Source organism: Gossypium hirsutum, chromosome A03, assembly GCF_007990345.1.
Source record: "Gossypium hirsutum isolate 1008001.06 chromosome A03, Gossypium_hirsutum_v2.1, whole genome shotgun sequence".
In the NCBI taxonomy this organism is placed as follows: Eukaryota; Viridiplantae; Streptophyta; class Magnoliopsida; order Malvales; family Malvaceae; genus Gossypium; species Gossypium hirsutum.
Genome location: NC_053426.1, coordinates 56,958,513 through 56,976,474, shown reverse-complemented (window position 1 = coordinate 56,976,474; position 17,962 = coordinate 56,958,513). Strand labels below are relative to the sequence as shown.

At 36.6% G+C, this 17,962-nt stretch overlaps 1 non-coding gene across 1 annotated transcript; it reads right to left on the bottom strand.

Moving 5' to 3' along the window:
* Positions 1 to 9,321: 9,321 nt before the first annotated feature.
* On the bottom strand, positions 9,322 to 9,428 carry LOC121226376 (small nucleolar RNA R71). The gene has a single exon (XR_005924207.1). It is a non-coding gene; the product is annotated as a small nucleolar RNA R71 (small nucleolar RNA).
* Positions 9,429 to 17,962: the final 8,534 nt, after the last annotated feature.

The window sequence follows — 17,962 nt, the reverse complement described above, 5'->3', positions numbered from 1 at the left end:
TTATGAGATATTAAAACTTTTACGAAATAGGACCAGAGTGATTTCTGGATCTCCTGTTCGGACTTTAAAAATTCATAATAAATTTTACTAAAATAATTAGAAGTTGTTATTTATATGTACAGATTTTTTATTGAGTCTAGTTTTAATACAAACAAACCTCATAGTCATTGACATTTTGTATAGAGATATATCTGATTCGTAATACACAGAGGTCAGAGCAGTCAAACCCTGAAATAGGGGATACTTTAATTAATAAATTGTAATAATTGTACCAATAAAAAATTCTAGAAAACAATTAGTAAATATATATATGAGTCTAGATTTAGGGAAAATTTACGGATCTTGATTTTGAGTTTCGTAACTCGAGATATGATTTTTCTTATAACTGTGAAGCGAGTAGCTAGAAAGCTGTGAATGTAGAAACAAATGATTTGAAGTTCTTAAATTGATAAATTATGTTTGGTAACCCTCAAGCTCGACTCCGGTGATGGTCTCGGGTGTGGAGGCGTTACATTTAGTGGTATCAGAGTAGGTTTAGTCAGTTCTCGGACTACGTGTTGTATGTACGGATTTTGCTATACATGCCATATGTATGAATTGTGATAGTGTGACGACTTCTGACCTTTTTAAATGATTTTTATATAGTAAATGGATCCCGATCCAGTTGTGGCAGATGAAGTAGAGAGTAATGCGCCAGCTCCGGCTAAAGGGGCAGCACCGACTGAAAACCCACCTCCTACTATTGGTCAGGGAGGAGGAGAAAGGGATCGGGAAGCCTTTCTCCAAATGATGAGTGCATGGTACACTGAGTTCGTTCGTACGAACCCAAATGTACGACCTCCCCCACCTCCCCCAATTCCTCAACCTATGCCTCCAATGCCTCAAGGAGTGGATATGATAAAATTTCACAGAACCCCCGTTGATAGAATTCGTAAACAAGGGGCTGAAGAATTTAGAGCAAATATTAATGATGATGCAAAGAAAGCAGAGTTCTGGCTTGAAAATTCTATCCGGGTATTTGATGAATTATCTTGTACACCTGTAGAATGTTTGAAATGTGCTACATCTTTGTTGAGAGATTCAGCCTATGATTGGTGGAAGACTTTGATTTCGGTGGTACCGAAAGAGAGGGTAACGTGGGAATTCTTTCAAGAAGAGTTTCGGAAGAAATATATTAGTGAAAGATTTATTGATCAGAAATGTAAAGAGTTTCTTGAGCTGAAGCAAGGTAATATGACAGTCTCAGAATATGAAAGAGAGTTTGTTCGATTGAGTAAGTATGCCAGGGAATATGTTCCTACAGAAGCCAAGATGTGCCGATAATTTGAAGACGGGCTCAACGAAGACATTAAAGTATTTGTCGGGATCCTTGAACTGAAAGAAATGGTAGTCCTAGTTATCGAGCTTGTAAGGCTGAAGAACTACTTAAAGAGAAGAGGAAGGTAGAGGCTGAGACACGAAATTGGAAGAAAATGCCAATGAGTAAGGCACCTTCACAGCAACCCGGAAAGTCAAGAAATATGAATCCTCGTTCCCAAGTTTCAGCTGGGTAATCATATGGAAATTTTAAGAAGCAGAATGTGGGTCCTAAATCTCAGAATACTTCTGCAGCCAGTGTAGGGAACTCGAGATTTGTTAAACCCGAGTGCCAGTGGTGTGGTAGAAATCATTTTGGTCTGTGCAGAGCAAATGAATGTTTTCGATGTGGTTCTCCGGATCATTTTATTAGAGACTGCCCAGAGAGAGCTGAGAAAGAAAAATTTCAGAGTGTAAAAGCTAGTGGTGCAAACTCAAGGGGAAGGTATCCGAGAAAAGCTGGAAGTGAAACAAGCAGTAAGAATGTAGCCAGAGATGTAGCAGTTAGATCTGAGGGAAGAGCTCCAGCTAAAACTTATGCTATTAAAGCGCGTGAAGATGCTTCCTCACCCGATGTGATTACCGGTACATTTTCTCTTTATGATATTAATGTTATTGCTTTGATTGATCCTGGTTCTACTCATTCATACGTATGCATTAAACTGGTGTCTAGTATGAATATACCTATTGAGAACACAGAATTTATGATTAGGGTGTCAAACCCGTTAGGCAAATGCGTGATAGTTGATAAAGTAAGCAAGAAATGCCCTTTAATGATTCGGGGTCATTACTTTTCGGCCGACTTGATGTTGTTGCCGTTTGATGAATTTGATGTTATTTTGGGTATGGATTGGTTGACATTGCATGATGCTATAATAAATTGCAAAGAAAAGGTTATAGAATTAAAGTGTGAAAGTGGTGAAATTCTGTGGGTTGAGCTAGAAAAATCAAAGGCATTATCTAGTATGATTTCTTCGATGTCGGCTCAGAGATATTTGAGAAAGGGTTATGAAGCTTATTTGGCATATGTAATTAATACAAAAGAAGTTGAAAAGAAAGTTGAATCAGTGCCGGTTGTGTGTGAATTTGCGGACGTATTTCCAGAAGAATTGCCGGGTTTGCCTCCAGTCAGGGAAGTAGAATTTGGTATTGATTTAATACCGGGAACAGCTCCGATCTCGATTGCTCCATATAGAATGGCACCAACAGAGTTGAAAGAATTAAAGTCGCAGTTGCAAGAGTTGACTAATAAAGGCTTTATGAGACCGAGTTTTTCACCTTGGGGTGCTCCCGTGTTATTTGTGAAAAAGAAGGATGGTTCTATGAGATTATGTGTTGATTATCGGCAGTTAAACAAGGTGACAATCAAAAACAAGTATCTGTTGCCGAGAATTGATGATTTGTTTGATCAGCTAAAAGGAGCGACATGGTTTTCAAAGATTGACTTGAGATCTGGGTATTATCAGCTGTGAGTAAAAGAGTCAGATGTGCCTAAAACTGCTTTTAGAATAAGGTACGGTCATCATGAATTTTTAGTTATGCCATTCGGGTTGACAAATGCTCCTGCTGTGTTTATGGATTTAATGAATCACATATTTCGGCCATACTTAGACAGATTTGTTGTGGTGTTTATAGATGATATTTTAATTTATTCAAAAGATGAGACAGAGCATGCTGAGCATTTGAGGATAGTTTTGCAAACTTTGAGAGATAAGCAGCTGTATGCTAAGTTTAGTAAAAGTGAATTTTGGCTTCGGGAAGTTGGATTTTTGGGTCATATTGTTTCAGGTGATGGTATACGGGTTGATCCTAGTAAAATTTCAGCCATTGTTGATTGGAAACCACCGAAAAATGTAACTGAAGTTAGAAGTTTCTTGGGGCTAGCTGGGTATTATCGGCGGTTCGTAAATGGATTTTCTATAATTGCTGCTCCTATGACTAGACTACTCCGAAAGAATGTTAAATTTGAATGGACGGAAGAATGTCAACAGAGTTTCGAAGAATTGAAAAAGTTATTAACTGAAGCACCAGTGTTGATACAACCCGAATCAGGTAAAGAATTTGTGGTGTATAGTGATGCTTCTCTAAATGGTTTGGGGTGTGTACTCATGCAAGAAGGAAAAGTGGTGGCTTATGCTTCGAGACAGTTAAAACCTCATGAAAAGAATTATCCTACTCACGATTTGGAATTGGCTGCGGTGGTATTTGCTTTGAAGATTTGGCGACATTATTTGTATGGTGAAAAGTGCCGAGTATATACCGATCACAAAGTCTTAAATACTTGATGTCACAAAAAGACTTGAATTTGAGACAGCGAAGATGGTTGGAGTTATTGAAAGATTACGAGCTTGTTATCGATTATCATCCAGGAAAAGCGAATGTGGTTGCCGATGCTTTAAGCAGAAAGTTGTTATTTGCTTTGAGAGTTATGAACACTCAGTTGAAAATTTCAGATGACGGTTCGATTCTAGCAGAGTTAAGAGCAAGACCGATGTTTTTACAAGAGATTTCTGAAGCTCAAAAAAATGATCAAGATTTGCTAGCCAAAAGAAAACAGTGTGAAGTTGATACGGGATCAGATTTCAGAATCGGTTCTGATAGTTGTTTGATGTTTAAAAATCGGATTTGTGTATCGAAAAATGATGAGTTGATTCAAAATATTTTGCATGAAGCAGATAATGGTTGTTTAGCGGTTCATCCGGGCAGTACGAAGATGTATAATGACTTGAAGAAAATGTACTGGTGGAGTGGAATGAAAAGAGATATTTCCGAGTTTGTATCAAAGTGCTTAGTTTGTCAACAAGTGAAAGCTGAACACCAAGTACCTTCGGGATTACTCCAGCCTATTATGGTTCCTGAATGGAAATGGGATCGGATTACTATGGATTTTATATCAGGGTTGCCGTTAACTCTAGGGAAGAAAAATGCCATCTGGGCAATAGTTGACAGACTGACTAAATCGGCTCATTTTATTTAGGTACATACAGATTATTCTCTTAATAAGTTGGCTGAATTGTATATCCGAGAGATTGTTAGACTTCATGGGATACCTTTTTCAATCATTTCGGATAGAGATCCGAGGTTTACGTCACGGTTTTGGCAAAAGTTGCAAGAAGTATTAGGTACAAAGTTAAATTTCAGCACTGCCTTTCATCCACAAACTGATGGACAATCAGAGAGAGTAATTCAGATTCTTGAAGACATGCTCAGATGTTGTGTATTGGAATTTCAATGTAGTTGGGAAAAGTATTTACCGTTGGTAGAATTTGCTTATAATAATAGTTATCAGACAAGTTTGAAGATGGCACCTTATGAAGCATTATATGGTCGTAAATGTCAGACGTCATTGTATTGGACTGAACTCAAGGAAAATCAGATTTATGGAGTTGATTTAATAAAAGAAACCGAAGAAAAGGTGGAAGTGATTCGAGATTGTTTGAAAGCTGCTTCAGATAGACAGAAATCTTATGCGGATTTGAAACGAAAGGAAATGGAGTTTCAAGTTGGTGATAAGGTATTTTTGAAAGTGTCTCCATGGAAGAAAGTCCTTAGATTTGGACGAAAGGGCAAGTTAAGTCCACGTTTTATTGGACCGTATGAAATAATTGAAAAAGTTGGATCGGTAGCATATCGGCTAGCGTTACCACCCGAATTAGAGAAAATTCATGATGTGTTTCACGTATCTATGTTACGTCAGTATCGTTCGGATCCTTCACATATAATTTCACCGACAGAAATTGAACTGCGACCGGATATGACTTATGAAGAAGAACCGATTAAGATTTTAGCTCGAGAAGTCAAACAACTGAGAAATAAAAGTGTTGCACTTGTAAAAGTGTTGTGGCAAAAGCATGGGGTAGAAGAGACTACATTGGAACCTGAAGAAACTATGAGAAACCAATACCCACACCTATTTACCGGTAAGATTTTCGAGGACGAAAATCCTTAAAAGGGGGGGAGAGTTGTAATATCTTGAATTAGGGCTTAATCGGAATAGTGGTTTTGTGACCACAAATCTGAGATAGAAATAATTATTTTACAATGATTTTGATGTTTATGATATGATTGCATGATTGTGTGAAAATTTCGTGATGAAATTCTATGCCTAAAGTGCTTAAATTGAAAGTAGGGACTAAATCGAATAAGTTGCAAAACTTGCATTCTAGAAGTTTTTAGTATGAAATTGTTTTGGAATATTAATGAGGAGGTCTTAAATAGCAATTTGACCAATTTTAAGTTCATGGACAAAATTAGGACATGGAAGGAATTTTTGGAAAGTTTAGTAGTAAGGGTATTTTGGTCATTTAGTTATTAAAATGAATTAAAAACAAAATTAAAAGCCAATTTTTGTCCATCTTCTTCATTAGGCCGAAATTTCAAGGGTTCTCCATAGCTAGGGTTTGTTTCAAGCTTTCGAGCTCCATAGTAAGTGATTCCAAGCCCCGTTTTTAATGTTCTTTACGTTTTTGGAATCCCGGAAGCTCGATTAAGCTTATGCTAGCAATAATTCAACCTAGGGTTTATATTTGGAAAAATGCCCATAGGTGAAATTTTTGTATTTTGATGTTTTATGATAGAATATGGGGTTTTAAATTATGTTAGACAACTTGTGCTGCTCAGTTTTTAGTGAAAACGAGTAAAAGGGCTTAATCGGCAAAAATACCTAATAGTCACAAGTATATGTTAGAGAGAGAATTTGATGTTGCCATAGAAGGGAAAAGTGATCAGCATGTTATAAAACATAAGAATAAGGAATAAAGTTTAATTCCTGAGCCTAGGGGTAAAAGTGTAATTATGCAAAAGTTTAGGGGAAAAGTGTAATTTTTTAAAGTTCGTATTAAATGCTGTTTTGATGAATGTATGTATTAAATAAGATTAATTTGGTATTATAGATCAAGAAAAACAAGATTCAAGTCGTGATCGAGGAAAAGAAAAGATTGTGGACTAAATTGCAAAATCTTTATATTTTGGTACCAAGGTAAGTTCATGTGTAAATAATGTAGCATAAATGTTATTTTTAAGTTATTAATGTTAATTATATGATATGCTGATTTTTAATCATGAAATATTATTCTTTGTGGTTAATGTTGAGTAATATGCAAATTATGTTTACTACTTGATAAATATGAATTGCTACTGAGTATCGGTTCCGATATTCCATGGAAGACGGCAAATGTGAGATCGAGGGAAAAATCCCGTTTGAACCTTAAGAATAGATTAGGATACAAGTGACATGTCACTAGGATAGTTGAGCATCCGAACTCGTTGAGTTGAGTCCGAGTTCACTTATGGATGCAAATGTCCGAACTCGTTGAGTTGAGTCCGAGTTCGTGAGATGTAACTAGGCATTCGAACTCGTTGAGTTGAGTCCGAGTTCATTTAATGGATGCGAACGCCCGAGCTCGTTGAGTTGAGTCCGAGTTCACTTAGGGGCGGGTTACATGATTTCTTGATTACATATGTGGCACTTATGTGCAAATTATACACGTATCCGAGTTATTTCCGATGTGTTCAACGGGTGAAATTTCTAGTTTAATGGAAGAGCACTTAAGATATAAGTGACGTTTTGGGTAAGTATTGTGAAATGGACACTTTGTACAGGTATGTTCTTAACCCTCGGGTTGAAAATAGATACAACAACGATAAGGTGGTAAGATGATGAATGATGTTTAAAGATGTGATATATGTTTTGGTGGTACCATGCTAAAGTTGTTTGGTATATTTGTATTGTTATGTTACTTATTATTTACATATGAACTTACTAAGCATTGATGCTTACTCCTTCCTTTTTATTCACTGTAGTTTTGAACAAGCCAGCTCAGGAATCGGGACAGGTCGAAAGTTCGATCACACTATCCAAAGGACTTTTATCTTGGTAAATGGCTTGTACAACTACTTAAGTATGGCATGTATAGCAATATACCTATTTTGTGTAAATAATTTTATGATATGGCCATGTTTGGTTGAGAAAATGTTTGATATTGATAAGTCATGGTGATGGCTAATTTAGGTCATGTTTGATATCATGGAAGTTTAACAGGTTATCTAGTTCATAAAAATTTATGGAAAGATGAAACTTGCCTTAAAACAGAATATTGCTGCAGCAATGACATGAATTTGAAAATTCACTAAAAATAGTATAAATGGAACTAAATGATGAGTAAGTTATTAAATTAAAGCTTAATGAGTCTATTTTCATATGGATTGAACAGAACAGGAATATAAATTATATTTTATGAGATATTAAAACTTTTCCGAAACAGGGCCAGAGTGATTTCTGGATCCCCTGTTCTGACTTTAAAAATTCATAATAAAATTTACTAAAATAATTAGAAGTTGTTATTTATATGTACAAATTCATTAGTGAGTCTAGTTTTAATACAAACAAACCTCATAGTCATTGAAATTTTCTATAGAGATATATCTGATTCGTAATACACAGATGTCAAGCAGTCGAACCCTGAAACAGGGGATACTTTAATTAATAAACTGTACTAATTGGCCCAATAAAAAATTCTAGAAAAACATTAGTAAATATATATGAGTCTAGATTCAGGGAAAATTTACGGATCTTGATTTTGAGTTTCGTAACTCGAGATATGATTTTTCTTGTAACTGTGACGCGAGTAGCTAGAAAGCTGTGAATGTAGAAACAAATGATTTGAAGTTCTTAAATTGATAAATTATGTTCGGTAACCCCTCAAGCTTGACTCCGGTGATGGTCTCGGGCGTGGGGGTGTTACAAGATTTTTCCGGATTAGGGTGAAACCTAATAGGGGGATACATAGATCGAGTTAATGCAACCTTAGAGTGTTAATTAGAGAAAAGTCTCAATTATTCAATCTAGGGATTAGACGTTATTAGTTTGAATAGGGATAATAACATAACTTAGGGATCTCTACGGAACAAGTTGAATGAATAAATCGTCCGCTTCGGAGTCAGAATAACAAGTAAAGTCTAGGTGGATTTTTCCTTAGGTATTATCTCAAGTCAATCCCAAAAGCAATTCCCCAATTCTTTTCTCTGTGCGTTCTTAGTTTAAATAATTAGTTTATTAAAACAAACTCTTTTATTCTTAGGCTAGATAATAAAAAGATAGTTATTACTCGTACTTTTGGTTCCATTGGGTACGATATCCCAGTCTTGCCGTTACTATACTATTGTTCGATAGGTGCGCTTGCCTTTTCATCGTGATAATAGTTAGTCTAGGTTTGATCTTCATTATAAATATTTCTTACTTGTTACGAATCACGCGATCAAGTTTTTGGCGCCGTTGCCTAGTAACTGAAATATTAGGAACACTAAATTTTTATTACTTTAGCCATTTATTTTTTCTTGCAATTTAATTTAATTATTTATTAATTTACTTTTTCTCTCTTGGCAGGTTTTTATAAGTTTATGACTAGAAGAAACCCGTTAGGACCATTACTCTTTGACGAAGAAATCGATCATAGAATTCGCAAAAATCAAAGAGAAATAAGGAGTAGTTACGCTAGACGGTGAATGAGTGAGAAGACGATACTCAAACCCCAACCGACGAGATGGTTGAAAACCCAGGCGATCAGCTACCTCCTGCATTTGTAGCTAATCAAAATCCTGCTCCACGTACTATGTATGACTATGCTAAACCTTCTTTAATAGGAACTAAGTCTAGTATAGTTAGACCTGCTATTGCTGCGAATAATTTCGAACTAAAACCTAACACAATTTAGATGATACAGCAGTTTGTTCAGTTTGATGGTTTGCAGGATGAGGATCCCAACACGCACTTGGCAAATTTTCTTGAATTTTGTAATACATTCAAAATCAATGGCGTTATTGATGATGCCGTTCGTCTTCTGTTATTTCCCTTTCAACTGAGAAACTAAAAAGTGGTTGAACTCGTTACCACGAGGGTCTATCACTACTTGGGAAAAAATGACTGAGAAATTTTTACTAAAATATTTTTCGCCAGCTAAAGCGGCTAAATTACGTAATGATATCTCTTCTTTTGTGTAGATGGATTTAGAAACACTTTATGATGCATGAGAGAGATACAAGGACTTATTGAGAAGGTGCCCTCACCATGGGTTACTGCTTTGGCTGCAAGTCCAAACGTTCTACAATGGTGTGAATCCCTCGACAAGACAAATGATTGACGCAGCTGCTGGTGGAACCATCAACAATAGAACACCGTAAGATGCCTATGAATTCATAGAGGAGATGTCACTGAACAACTATTAGTGGCAAGTTATGAGGACAAAGCCAACGAAAACAGCTGGTGTCTATAACATCGATTCAGTCACCATTCTCTCTAATCAGGTAGAATTTCTCAATAAAAAAGATTGAAAGTTTTCTTGGTTCTACGCAGGTACATCCAGTAATGAGGTGTGACTCAAGCGGACGAGGTGTGCATACAGAATATCAATCCTTTAATCCTACAACCGAAGAGGAACAAGTCAACTATATGGGTAACAATAACTTTAGATCTCAAAATAACCCATACAGTAATACTTATAATGCAGGTTGGAGGAACCACCCTAATTTTTCCTGGGGAGGTCAAGGAAATCCAAAGCCACAAAATCCTCAGGGTTTTCAACAGCCACCTTATCAACAGGAGAAAAAACCAAACCTTGAAGAGATGCTTTCTAAATTCATCTTTGTATCAAAAACCCGTTTCCAAAATACCGAGGCAGCACTTAAGAATCAACAAGCATTATTCCAAGGACTCGAAACTCAGATAAGCCAGATGTCTAAACTAATCTCGAAAAGACCACCAAAAAATTTAGTTAGTAATACCAAATCCGGAGAGCATGTCAAACCGGTTACACTAAGGAGTGGGAAAGTGTTAGCGGGATGTGAAAAAAAGTTAGCACAAGAAGCCGTGGAAAGCGAAAGGAGGGAAGAAAAACCCGAAAATAGTACCAAACTAGTACCGGACGAATATTCACCACCGGTTCCATATCCAGCAAAATTAAAAAGAGATCGCATTGATGCACCAGTCGGTAAGTTTCTTAAACTTTTTAAGCAATTACATATCAATTTACCTTTTGTTGAAGCTATCTCACAGATGCTTACATACGTAAAATTTTTAAAAGAGCTTTTAACAAATAAAAGGAAGTTTGAGAACTTATCTACAGTAAAACTCAACGAGGAATGCTCCGCCATACTCCAAAATATGCTCCCAACCAAACTAAAAGATCCAGGAAGTTTTACTATCCCTTTCTTAATTGGTAATCTGAATATTGAAAAAGCACTAGCTGATTTAGGCGCTAGTATTAATTTGATGCCCTATAAAATGTTCAAACAGCTTGGTCTAAGGGAACCTAAACCCACTAGGATGAGTATTCAATTAGCCAATAAATCTGTTAAATATCCTAGGGGTATTATACAAGACATACTCGTAAAAGTAGATAAATTTATATTCCCTGTTGATTTTGTTGTGTTTGACATGGATGAAGATGTGGAAGTACCCTTAATTTTAGGGTGCCCATTCCTAGCCGCTGCTAGAGCCGTGATCGATGTGGGTGATGGTCAATTGGTACTTAGAGTAGGTGACAAGGAAATGATCTTTAAAATTTATGATGCTATGAGATTCTCTAGGGAACAAGATGATTCATGTTATTTCATTGACTCTATTGATCATATTACTGAAAACTCTTTTTAGGAAATTGTACAAGAGGAGACGACAGAACCGTGTCCAGCTCAAAATAAGGAGATAGATGAGGAACCTAATAACCATCCGTCAAGACAAGTAGAATACGAGGGTATTAAGATCAACAATGCACTTAAGCAAAAACCCTCAATTGAGGAGCCTCCCAAACTGGAACTTAAACAATTACCAAACCATTTAGAATATGCATTCCTTGGAATTAACTCTACATTACCAGTTATTATTGCTTCTAATTTGCAACCCAATGAGAAAGAGGAATTAATCCAAGTATTAAAAGAACATAAGAAGGCCATAGCATGGAAAATTTCTGACATTAAAGGAATCAGTCCTTCTTTTTGCACCCATAAAATTTTAATGGAAGATGAATACAAACCATGTGTGCAAGCTCAAAGACGTGTAAACCCCAACATGAAGGAAGTTTTAAAAGCCGAGGTAATTAAACTTCTAGATGCAGGAATTATTTATCCTATTTCTGACAGTTCTTGGGTAAGTCCAGTGCAGGTTGTCCCTAAGAAAGGAAGCATGACGGTTGTGACCAACGAGAAGAATGAGCTAATCCCAACAGGAACGGTTACAGGATGGAGAGTTTGCATAGACTATAGGAAACTAAATGACGCCACAAGAAAAGATCACTTTCCCTTACCATTCATTGACCAAATGTTAGAAAAATTATCCGGACACATGTATTATTGCTTCCTAGACTGACTCTCTGGTTACTTCCAAATCCCAATAGCTCTTGAAGATCAAGAAAAGACGACATTCACTTGCCTATATGGTATGTTCGCTTATCGTAGAATGCCTTTTGGATTATGTAATGCCCCTACTATTTTTCAGCGCTGTATGGTAGCTATATTCGACGAACTCGTGGAAGATATCACGGTAGTCTTCATGGATGATTTTTCGGTATTCGGTAACTCTTTCCATCTCTGCCTTAAAAATTTAAAACTAGTTTTAATAAGATGTTAAGAAACAAACCTTGTGCTTAACTAGGAGAAATGCCACTTCATGGTTCAAGAAGGTATTGTACTAGGGCATAAAATTCTAGTAAAGGGATTGAGGTGGATAAATCTAAAGTAGAAACAATCGAGAAATTAGCACCTCCTAGTTCAGTTAAGGCTATTAGAAGTTTATTAGGACATGTTGGTTTTTATAGAAGATTCATTAAGAATTTTTCTAAAATAGCTAAGCCATTAACTAAATTGCTAGAAAAAGATATACCTTTTAACTTTGATCAGGAATGTTTAGAAGCATTTAATACTTTAAAGGATAAATTAATTAATGCTCCAATTATAATTGCACCTGATTGGAACTTACCATTTGAACTAATGTGTGATACAAGTGATTTTACAGTAGGTGCAGTACTGGGACAGCGAAGAGACAAGCATTTTCAACCTATCTATTACTCTAGCAAAACCTTAAAGGCTGCACAAGAAAACTATACTACCACGGAAAAAGAGTTGCTAGCTGTGGTTTTTTCTTTTGATAAATTTTGATCATATCTCATATTGTCTAAAGTTGTTGTTTACACTGACCATTCCGCCCTTTGCTATCTTTTAACTAAAACTGATGCAAAACCTCGACTCATCCGATGGATTCTACTATTACAGGAATTTGACTTGGAAATTTAGGACAAGAAATAAGATGAAAATCTAGCGGCTGATCATTTGTCCAGGCTCGAGAAAACCAATACCAGAGAACTGATGACATGGAAATAAATGATTCATTCCCTGAAGAACAATTTTTCACTATATCTAACTCCGAGGTACCTTGGCTTGCAGACATCGCAAATTTTTTAGCTGCTAACATGATCCCAAAAGGCTTAACACACCAGCAAAAGAAACGATTCTTTAATGTTGTAAAAAACTACTTTTGGGACGATCCATTTCTGTTTCATAGATGTGCAGATCAAGTCATTAGAAGATGCGTTACAGGATCAAAAATATCAAAAATATTGGAACACTGCCACTCAGGGCCAACCGGAGGACACTATAGTGGAACAAAGACCGCACACAAAATACTTAAATCAGGTTTTTATTGGCCTTCGTTATTCAAATATGCTATCAGGTAAATTACTTTATGTGACAAATGCCAACAGACAAGTAACATATCTAAACGTGATGAAATGCGTCAAAACTAAATGCTTTCTTGTGAAATATTTCACGTGTGGGGTATCGATTTCATTGGCCCATTCCCCAGTTCATTTGGAAATAAATATATCTTAGTAGCAGTTGACTACATGTCCAAATGGGTAGAAGCTCAAGCTCTACCTACTAATGATGCTAGAGTGGTAGTACGTTTCCTTAAAAAACTCTTTTCGAGATTCAGAACACCTAGAGCAATTATCAACGACAAGGGCACTCATTTTTGTAATACCAATTTGAAAAAACCCTTAAGAAATACGAAGTTCATCATAGAACGGCCACTCCATACCATCCTCAAACTAATGGACAAGCTGAAGTAGCAAACCGAGAACTCAAACGGGTCCTTGAAAGAACGGTAGAATCAAACAGAAAAGACTGGGCAACAAAAATAGACGATGCCTTATGGGCTTATAGAACCACTTTTAAGACTCCTATAGGGACATCACCTTACAGACTTGTTTATGGCAAAAGTTGTCATCTCCCATTCGAACTAGAGCATAAAGCTTTTTAGGCTATTAAATTTTAAAACCTCGATCCCGAACTTGCAGGAAAAAATAGGTTGATACAGCTGAACGAGCTAGATGAATGGCGAGCCAATGCATATGAAAATCCATACCTATACAAGGAAGCAACAAAGCGGTGCCATGATGTTCATTTAAAGCAACGGAAACAATTTGAAGTTGGGGATCTTGTCTTACTTTACAACTCAAGACTCAAATTGTTTCCCGGGAAATTAAAATCACGAAGGTCAGGACCCTTTGTAATTCAATCTGTTCATCCATATGGCACGATAGAGGTAAGTCACACATCATATGGTACTTTCAAAGTAAACAGACAACGTCTCAAACTTTATAATGGTGAGGATTTTAAAGTCGATGGAGAGGAGTTACGACTCCATAAACCGCCCTGAGTATACTAATAAGGTAATAGTCGAGCTTAGACTATAAACAAGCACTTTTTGGGAGGCAACCCGAGTACTAACCATTTTAAATTATTTTAAATTCAAATTTTAAACATTTAGGTCACTAACAAAGTATTTAAAGCACAAGTTCCCATCATCACACAGCCTGTAACACGGTCGTGCTTAAGGCCGTGTGTACCAACACGGAGGGAAACACGGTCGTGCGATATGGCTGTGCAAAAGTAGGGTACATGATTTCCCCAAAACACGAAATGTGATAAATCCCCACGGCCATGCGACATCACCGTAGGTGAATTTGATACCCTCACAGGAGTGGGAACAGAGACCCACGGGCATGCCAGGGACAAGGCTCGATTCTGTTTCTTCGAAACGGGTGTGAGACACGCCCATGCCGTTAAGCCGTGGACAACAATACATGGGCGTGGTACCTTAACATGGGCGGAAGAGAAGAGAACACAGCTAGGCACGACCATTCCATATGGTCGTGTACCACACACGCCCAAGAAACACGGTTGTGGGATAGTAGCCAAGCATGAACTAAAATTGCAAAATTCAAAACACACGGGCTCAACCTCATAAGGACACGGGCGTGGCCCTAGGCCGTGTTGCCCTCATATATAAGAAAATCACTATTCATTTTCTTCTTCCTTTCCAAAGCCTTAGCCAAAATCTCCCCTTCCCCACCCCCTGATCCCTATTCTCAGCCACCACCATCTTTTCGTCCAGTTCATGTGGCACCTTCATATGCTAACATCTCTGAGCACCTCACCCAATTCGAGCTTCAGTGTTTTCAACAATTTGACAACATTGATGCTACTCTACAGCAGAGTTGTCAACACCTTCCCATCTCATAGTCAGTCTCGCCTCGCGAACCATCGAGTGATAAAGATGTTTAGAAATAATTATTTATTATTTATTATTTTTACTTATTATTGAAACTATTTCTATTATTTTTATTAGATTTTAGAATTTTATTTTTATTTTTTATTTCGATTATTTCTTTTTAAATCCTTATACTTCCTAATATCTCCTACAAAGTTCCTGATTTTATCACAGTTATATAGAACTCCTAAGCTCATCATCACATAGGAACTGCAACTCTACCGGGGAAGGTTCTCCATGACTGCCATGTCCTGCTCGACCACGACCATAGCTACCACTAGATATAATATTCTTTTGGCGCAGGACTTATGGCCTAATGAACCTCTACAACTATCGGGGTATCCTCCTCCACTCTCAAACCGATCACTCTCCAAAACTCTAAGTTCGAGGAATTCATCATACAGGAAGTTTCACTTCTCTCCCTATCTTATTTTTATTATAACATCTATCATTGTACACTAAGGGCAATGTACATCTTAAGTGTGGGGGGTATTTATTTCACTATCAGAAAAGGATCCCTGAATAATCACCTTGTTCTCATGAAAACTCGCATATCATATTTAGGATAAATTTTAATTGATTTATGATTTTGATTAATATATCTTGGATTAAAACATAGGGATTTATGCATTGATTATTTAAACTTTAAGACATTAGAGAATCAAGCATGATAAGTTGATTTTTAAGAAATTAAATTATAGGTTGTTTCCCCAAGTCTAGGTATTACTTTGAATTAGAATTCACGAGTCTAAACATCAAAAAGCCATAATTTTTTGTGAGATTTTTGAGCCTTTTGAGCACCTATTCATCCTTTCATGCTCACTTTTATTATTGCTTTGAGTGCATCAGTATTGAACTGTTATTCTAGAACTTGCTTGATTATGCACGTCGAGACCACACCATTTGATTTGATATATCAAAATGATTAAGGCACTTAGGATTAACCCACTCATGCCATGAAAAGCCTACCTCCATGATTAACCCCTAGTAAACCCCCTTGAGCTTAACAAGCCATTCCTTGTATTACCCTTATTATTAACCATTAACCCATTATTGTTGAAATTCCCCAAATTAATTTGATCCCTATTTTTGTCGAGATTTGAGTTGGAAAAGTTGCTTAGCTATGTTTTTCTTCTTTATTTAACTTTTTATTAAAAAAAACTATTTATACATATTAGTAATTCCATATTCTGAAAAAGAAGCTCTGTTGTACGCAAGTGAAGGTTAACTATTTTTCTAGTTAGGCAATTTTTTAATTCAATCTCGATTCTAACCCTTTCTTTCAGCTTGTGACCACACCCCCTAACCAAGCCGCACTACAACCCTCTAAAGACCTTTTGATTGATGTATCATCTTAAATTATAGTGGTGGAGATTTTAATTTAATGCAAGCCTATGGTAATGACTTTTCATTATTGACTATTGAATGCTTCATTTATTGCCCTTAAACACCTCAAGTGATTTGAGTGAATCTTTAGTGAGGATGTGAAACTCTGTGATATTCTGAATCAAAGGTAATTACTTAGATGTGAAGAGACACCTATGTTTGCATGATTAAACATTCAACTTGGAATGTTAGAAACTTTTATGTTCTTTTAGTTGAATTCTCAATGTATGATTACTTATGGATTATTTTGAGATATTATCGATAAGAATTATAAGTTGAGAAGAATTTATTTTGATTATGAGTTGAGAATTTTGCTTGAGGACAAGCAAATGCTTAAGTGTGGGGGTATTTGATAAACCGTAAATTATACATATTTTTACCCCATGTTTAATGCATTTTATAGATGATTTCTCATTAGAATTGGTGAATTCGATGCCGCTAATGCTTTAATTTCATGTTTTGTACTCAGGAAAGCACCAAGAGTCAAAAGGACCCAAAAACGAGCCAAAAAGGGACCAAACGGACCAAATCGAGAAGATGACACGACCTAAGCCCTGCCACACGAGCAGCTCACGCGGCCGTGTCTTTCGAGGGTGTCAACCAAGGCTTTCACGATTCACACGGCCTGTCCATTGACCCCACACGGCTGTGTGCAATTTAACGGATCGAACACGGACTGGCAATCACGTCACGCGGTCGTGTCACACGGGCATGTCCCTGCTCAGCCCAAGTTAAGTCCAATTCAGAAAAGGCCACTTTGGAGGGTTTTTAGGCATTCCAAAGCCTATAAATACGCACTAGAGGAGAGAAAGGCAGACAGAGAAGAGGGGTAAGGAATTACCCCAAAGAAGTCGATTGATCCATCTCAGAAGCTGAATTCATCATCAAGACTGAGCGTCTCTCCTCAATTCCCCTTCAGGAGTTTTGGATTTTCTTTATGTTTTGTATTCTTTATTCTTCTGAGATGTTTTCTTATTTAGTTATGAACTAAATCCCCTAAATACCTAAGGGGAATGAAACCTAAGACGAATCTTGTTATTATTTTCTGAATTGTATGATAGATATTTAACTTGTTCTTAATTCTATGTTCTTAATTCTTGTTTTGATATCCTAGGATACTGATTCAAGACACGCTCTTATTCATAGGAGGAATAGACCCTGTCTAAGAGTACATTTGCCATAATTAAGCGGGGTTGATTGCGCGCCTGGAAATAGGGTGACAAGATTTTGCCAGATTAGGGTGAAACCTAATAAGGGGATCCATAGATCGAGTTAATCCAACCTTAGAGGTTAATTAGAGAAAACTCTCGGTTATTCAATCTAGGTATTAGACGTTATTAGTCTTGAATAGGGATAATAACATAACTTAGGGATGTCTACGAAATAAGTTGAATGAATAAATCGTTCGATTCGAAGTCAGAATAACAAGTAAAGTCTAGGTGGATTTTTCCTTAGGTATTGTCTCAAGTCAATTGATTTTCCCAAAAGCAATTCCCCAATTCTTTTCTCTGTACGTTCTTAGTTTAAATAATTAGTTTATTAAAACAAACTCTTTTATTCTTAGGCTAGATAATAAAAAGATAGTTATTACTAATACTTTTGGTTCCGTTGGGTACGATATCC